This window comes from Struthio camelus, chromosome 6 (assembly GCF_040807025.1).
Source record: "Struthio camelus isolate bStrCam1 chromosome 6, bStrCam1.hap1, whole genome shotgun sequence".
NCBI classification, from domain to species: Eukaryota; Metazoa; Chordata; class Aves; order Struthioniformes; family Struthionidae; genus Struthio; species Struthio camelus.
In genome coordinates this window covers 22,807,299-22,813,458 of record NC_090947.1, presented here as the reverse complement: position 1 = coordinate 22,813,458, position 6,160 = coordinate 22,807,299, and the positions used below count along the sequence as shown (strand labels likewise).

Sequence of the window (6,160 nt, the reverse complement as noted above, 5' to 3'; positions counted from 1 at the left end):
TTCTTACTGTTAATTTTTTTGTATTTATTACTAAGTCTTTTTTAGCAACTCTCACTGTTCTGGCTGGGACATCTTATCTGTGTGATACCATAGGTCTCACCTATTCATAGTATCCAAATCTATGACATTCATTAATAAAATTAAAAAAAAAAAAACTATCCTGACTGCATTAGTAAACCTTAAGGTAATACTTTTTTGTTAAACATGTTCCAAGTGCTGGTGATAACTCAGACGAGGGAAAGCTGAGTTGAAGAACTATGTTTTAATTTGGTTTTTGCCCAGAGAGCTGGGATACTTCTTGTGTCTCTAGGGAGGTCTGCTGAAAATGTTAAATGCTAACGCTGCCTGATCTTTTGCCTTACTGAGGCTGGAGCCGCTCATGAGATGCAAGAAGCTTGAACCTTTTAAACTGTTGGGCTAACAAGAAAAAAACAGCTTTGATTAGCTGTTTGTTCATTAATAATGCTTGACAGTACTTTCTAAGTTATTTTTCTCACAGGAGGGAATGGAAAGCTGGAAGAGTCTGGCAATTCTGCTTCTTTCTTCTTTCTAGTACCAGATGTGGAAAGGGAAGGGAGACGTGGCTGTTATCTCCAGGTTACACGGATGTTCCAAAAGGGATGAGAAATAACATGAGACCTAGAACTTGATGTCAAAGGTAGTAAAGATTGCCATATTTAATTGATGGTGGGGAACAGATATGAAAGAAGCTACTGAGCCAAAAGGACAAAATCACTTTTCTTAGACAAATAGTGTAACTTCTCTTGCACGTTGGTTAGGGCAGATTAATCCTTTCATAACCTGCTAGGGTTTTTTTCTCCTTGTATGTTGACAATATGTTGAAGGAGTTGCATGAACTGCTGAATCCAGTTTCCTAGTGATTAAGGTACTGCCTTAGTTTCAGCATGGTTTCTCATTTCAGGATAGTCTGGGTACATCTGGAACAGTCTAAAGTCTGTTGGGATGTATCAGTATGCAACAAAATTTATGACGTGGTTTACAGGAACTGTCTTGCTACTAATTATGGGCACCAAGTCTGTGAATAAACAGCCTCTTAGAGTAGAAACTGAATTCTGCTATCCTGCAGCAGATTACAGCTTCTACAGTACTGCTGCCAGGAAAGACTATGTGAGTACTCCCTACTCCATTACAGTTAATTAACCAATTATCTGAAACTGCTGTCATCAGTAAATTAAACTAGCCCTTCTGACTTTGCCTGAAGTGGTCTAAGAAGCGTCTGGACTATCCCTTGGCAGAGCAAAAGAAACAATAATTTGCATAAAGGTGAGGTTTAACAGCTGGAGAACAGTGATAGTTTAGCTGACACTATTACTTGGATGGCATGTCTAGCAGTTTACTTCTGCAGAATTTTGGGGCATGTTTGCTAGAACTAACATTTTAGAGATTAAGCATTAATGGTAAAGTTGACTAAGCACTTGGATTTCAGTGGATGTTACTAGATACGCTCTTACCTTTCTGACTTGCCAGTCTAGATATGTTTCCACAGTTTCCAGTGGTTTCTATATATTTTACTATATTTAAATACTTCTCAGTGTACTATAGGATATAGCATAATTATCACTGATACTGTTTGACTTACATGCTGAAAAAGGACCTATGAACTAATGCCAACTGTCTACATAGATTTACAGTTAGATAACTTTAGGGGGGATAGCCAATTTGTAGATTTGTTAGCAGACACAGGAACACCTAAGCTTAGTAGCTGTTTTTCAATTCTGTAGATTTTAGCAAATAGGAGTGTAGGAATTAGACAGTTGAAGCTGAACACTATTACAGTCCTCTCCTACTCTGGGCACAATATGCCAGTAAAAATAATGCTGTTTAAAAATGAGTTTTGTTCAAGTACATCGTCTGTTATCCAAGGCTTCTTCTCTTAGGCTGCTATTGTGCTTCTTTTGAGTTATTACATGTTAACAGGAACTTAAATCAAATACTAATGTTATTTAATTTCCTGTGTGACTTTTTTCCCCCATTTGGACTAAATCCAGATTCCTTAGTCACTTCACTCAAAGATCAAGTGAAACTTTGCACCACATATTGGTACAGAATTTTAAAAGTTTGGTGCATTTGAAATACTCATGAATTTTCAGCATACATGTTAAGATCTGAAAGTATATTTAAAGTTTTTCATTGCAGATGCTTCAGGCTGCTGCTCTTATCTTTCCATCACTTAAAAAATACAGTCACAGCAACAGTGAAGGCACTTTAGCAAAAATTAGTGAAGTATCTTCAAAATTGTGAATCTAGTTCCATTGGTAGAAAGAAATTTTGTTTCTGTGCAAAGCTATTGTCAATAGCACCATTCCAAGAATAACGGTTTTTCACAGCGTGGCTTTTTTTCTAATGATGATGCCTCAGAACATAGCTTGACTGTGACATACCAGGTAGTAGGCAAAGCTATGAGTTAGAAAAACAGTTTTTCTTTTTGAACCAACAAATATATTAAACCCCAAATCTCAGTGTTTTATTTCGTAGTGATTTTTTAATAAAAACGTTGAAAGAGGTGAGACTATATATAACAGCAAGCTTAGTAAAAAGAATTAAATATTTTTTGAATAATCCGATTCCTCTGCTTACCTGAGAGGTTCTAAGTTTATAGTTCCATGTTTCCTTTGCAACGGTGGAGGACTTTGTAAGTGTCTAAAACAGATCAGGAAATGAATACGTCTTAAAAACATTATAATTCAAATATTTAGAAGGAGGGGATGTGAGAGAAGTTCATTCTAACTGTATTGCCTGATAATCCAACAATGCTCCATCTTAGCAAAGTCAGGAGCCAAATCTTATCCCTCACAGCCAACTAAATGGCCTCTGAGAAAGACATTTAACAACTGCCCTGCCTTTATGGGGCAATTATGTGGAATTTTACACACCAATTATAAAATTAGATCAATTTGTTTCTTTGCAAAATATATTGGTTTTGAAACTCTTTAAAACATTTTTTAAAACATACTTTTGTATATTTGATTACAAAATATTCCTAGAAGGAAAAACGATTCTTCTGCCTTTCTGCCACCCCACATACACAGGGCCTTAAGAGGGACTAACCAAAGCACAATGAGAAGGCATTGCATTCTATTCTCCCATGCTTCAGGTAGTAAGAGATGTTTTGAAGTGAACGTAAAACCAGAAAGAAACTATGCTGAAAACCGACTACTCAACCTTTGCAGCACTTAATGCCCCCAGCTCCCCAGCTTGCAATAATTTCAGTATTTGCCACATTCCATGAGGAATCGCTACAGAACCCTGTCACTTCCAGAACGTGGTACTCCCAAAATGTTATTTGTCTTTTTAACCTCTCTCACTTTTGATTTTACCTGGGCCAGCGAACTAAATTCCCCTGATGAATTTTATATTCCTATGTTTCTATACAGGCAGACAACTTGCCTCTCCTCTGTATCTTTCTCTTAGCGGTCCTCAAAGGATGCTTGATTCAACTGAGACTCTGTAGCCTTATTGGATATGTAACCACAACTAGGAAGTTATTCAGAACTCCGCTTCTCCCAGTCCCCGTATACCTACTACCCAACCAAATTCATTCTTTTTAATAGAAAAAGCTGCACTGCACATAGGCATAAAACATCCAAACATTCAAAGAGCAGAGATACAGAATGACTGTGAGCAAATCTAGCCTGCGTGATCATCATCGGTGCATGGAAATATCCTAAGAGGTAAATCAAGTTCTGAAAAATGCTTATATTTAGAAACTAAGATCAAACTGTTTCCTCTCATGTATTTTGAAACATAAATGTTACCTACTTCAGAAACCAGGAAACAATTAGCTCAACAATAAATAATGTGCAATCCAACAAAATACCTATGGTTTCAAAACTGAGAAAGTAAGCTACCTGAAGTTACGGGATTTGAAGGATGCTTAAAGCACTGTAATAGGAGGAACAAAGGTCTATATAGTTGAAGCAGTATCTTGGGCAGCAAATGTTCATGCCTCCTATGAAGAAACACACAAAGCTGCTATGTGGCAGTTCAGGCAATTCAAGACTGACCTATTGTCTCTCTCTGCAATGTCAGCAGGGGGGTAAGCAGCCTACAATGTCTATACGAAGGATTTGCGTCTGCTTATATAGATCATTTTTTCAATTCCTTTTTGTCTCTCACTGAGACTTTGTTGCTCTTTATGCTTATCCTTTATCATACTGTATGACTGTCAGACACTAGAAGGCTTGAAAATCTTACATTGTATATTTTACCATTTTACATTTTCTCCCAGTGTCAGTTCTGACCTGATTTCATCAGTATCAAACTGTTAGAGCTAGAAATACGTGTTATATTTGTACGCCTATCACCCAGAAAGGTTGGAATTGAGGCTTTCAAATTGCAAAATATTATTCTCTAACACTACTGCTTTGTGAAACATTGCTTGTGAAACATTGGACTTGAAGTTGACAAAAAACATCATGGAAAAATATTAACATTTAGTATCTCATAAGCAAGTATGTGTTGCAGCTATTTCAGTTGTCTCAAATAATACAGCTAAAAATCATGGGAACAAGGGTTTTTTTTCCCCATGACATCAATATTTCCAGTAATTTTACACTGCTAGTTCTTTTCCAATGATAGGAAAGATTTCAATCAAACCGTGAGTTCTATCTAGTAAAATATTTCATTTACAAAAGGGTATTAGCCACACAGGTCGCAGTAATTGGAATTGTGACGCTAAAATTTTATGCAACCAGTAAAAATGGAAGACGACTACACAAAGCAAGACAAGTAAATAGATGCAAGTCCTGCTCAGGGCACACCATTTACCATCATTCTGGTTCATCTCTACGGAGTGAAAATTGTAGGAATGGACTTTCCTCCCTATCACTCAAATCTTTTACAATGTAAAAAGTAAAATAATACAAATAAGAGTTTCTACTCAAAACTACTCATTTAAATAAGTATTCACTATGCTCTTTGTACCTCAGGCTGAAGCCTTTGGTAATATCCATTGCAAGAAATGAGACTACAGACTCCCTATCTGAACTTCTTTTTAGAGCAGTAATGGAACAAGCAAGTGTATCATTGATCTAACAATTCCCATATTTCCATGTTCAAAATATTTTTAATTCTCCAGTTTAGAGAAGCAAATAGAAAAGGGGAAGAAAAAAATTCTCCCTGCAGTTCTTCAAAGATCATTTTGGATAGAAGACTCACACAAATTGAAAGAATCTAAGGTAGTGACATCATAAAGACAAGTCCTTGGGAATATGTATTTCAGAATTCCCTCTTTGCCATTGGAAAAAATCTAGATACAGCAGGAGCAGAACTGTGTGCTATTTTTTTCTACAGTAGTACTAACTTCTTTCTTTAGAAAATAATAAAATATATAATGCTGTAGATATTCCTCAATAAAAGGTTATGTGCTCTTTTTACAGTTGCTGCACAGTTTGAATGGAAGAGATTGAACATAAATGAAATCTAGTTCAACTAGCTTGACATCCACTTTTTTGTTTCTAAATGGTATGATAATAAGGGAGGTGTTTCATGTTCAATATCTGCTATTTTTTAGATGCTTATCTTTCTTCCAGTTGAGCCTCAAAACTATATGTCTATAATCATGCTTTTTAGACTCTCACAGTTTCACAGAAAAGATAAAATCTTTGCCTGGAATGAGTTTAACATGATAACAACTGTGAATATGTCTTTTCACTTTCATTACAGCTGGGATGTATCAATTTAGTATAAGCTTTGTCTATTTTTATACATTCTGTATCACTGATTTAGGAGCAGCTCCAAATGCTTGCTGCTTACTTTGAAATTATAAATAATCAAATGCTTATCTATATAGAGATCTGAGAACTTCAGGTGCCATTAGAAGACATAATTGTACAGACTTGAGACCTAAGCTTGCCTCACTGTGGTTACATACTCTCCCGTTTCCGCGCATCTTCTCTGAGGATGCATTTCAGCAAGACTAGCTGAGCCAATCTACCTACTTGCTGCTGTTGAAAGCAGTCCCCACTCCTAGCTACACGCTCCTCCACGTCTCTTGTATTTCACTATTCAGTGAGCCAATTCAGCTCATTAAACTGGCAAAAAACTAATCTGGAAAAAAAAAAGCAAACCCAACAACAGCAAGACAAGACAGACAGATAAAAGTATGCCAAGGATTGACTTTAGCCAGCTTATCATGCTG

The 6,160-nt window shown here is 36.4% G+C and overlaps 1 long non-coding RNA gene across 4 annotated transcripts in view; it reads right to left on the bottom strand.

Moving 5' to 3' along the window:
* The window catches only part of LOC104148518 (uncharacterized), a 30,065-nt gene that overhangs the window by 20,597 nt on the left and 3,308 nt on the right, over positions 1-6,160 (bottom strand). For all 4 annotated transcript variants that reach the window (XR_011141914.1, XR_011141915.1, XR_011141913.1 and 1 more), the window contains exon 3: positions 2,599-2,661. This is a non-coding gene — a long non-coding RNA (uncharacterized lncRNA). The remainder of the gene's footprint in view (positions 1-2,598; positions 2,662-6,160) is intronic.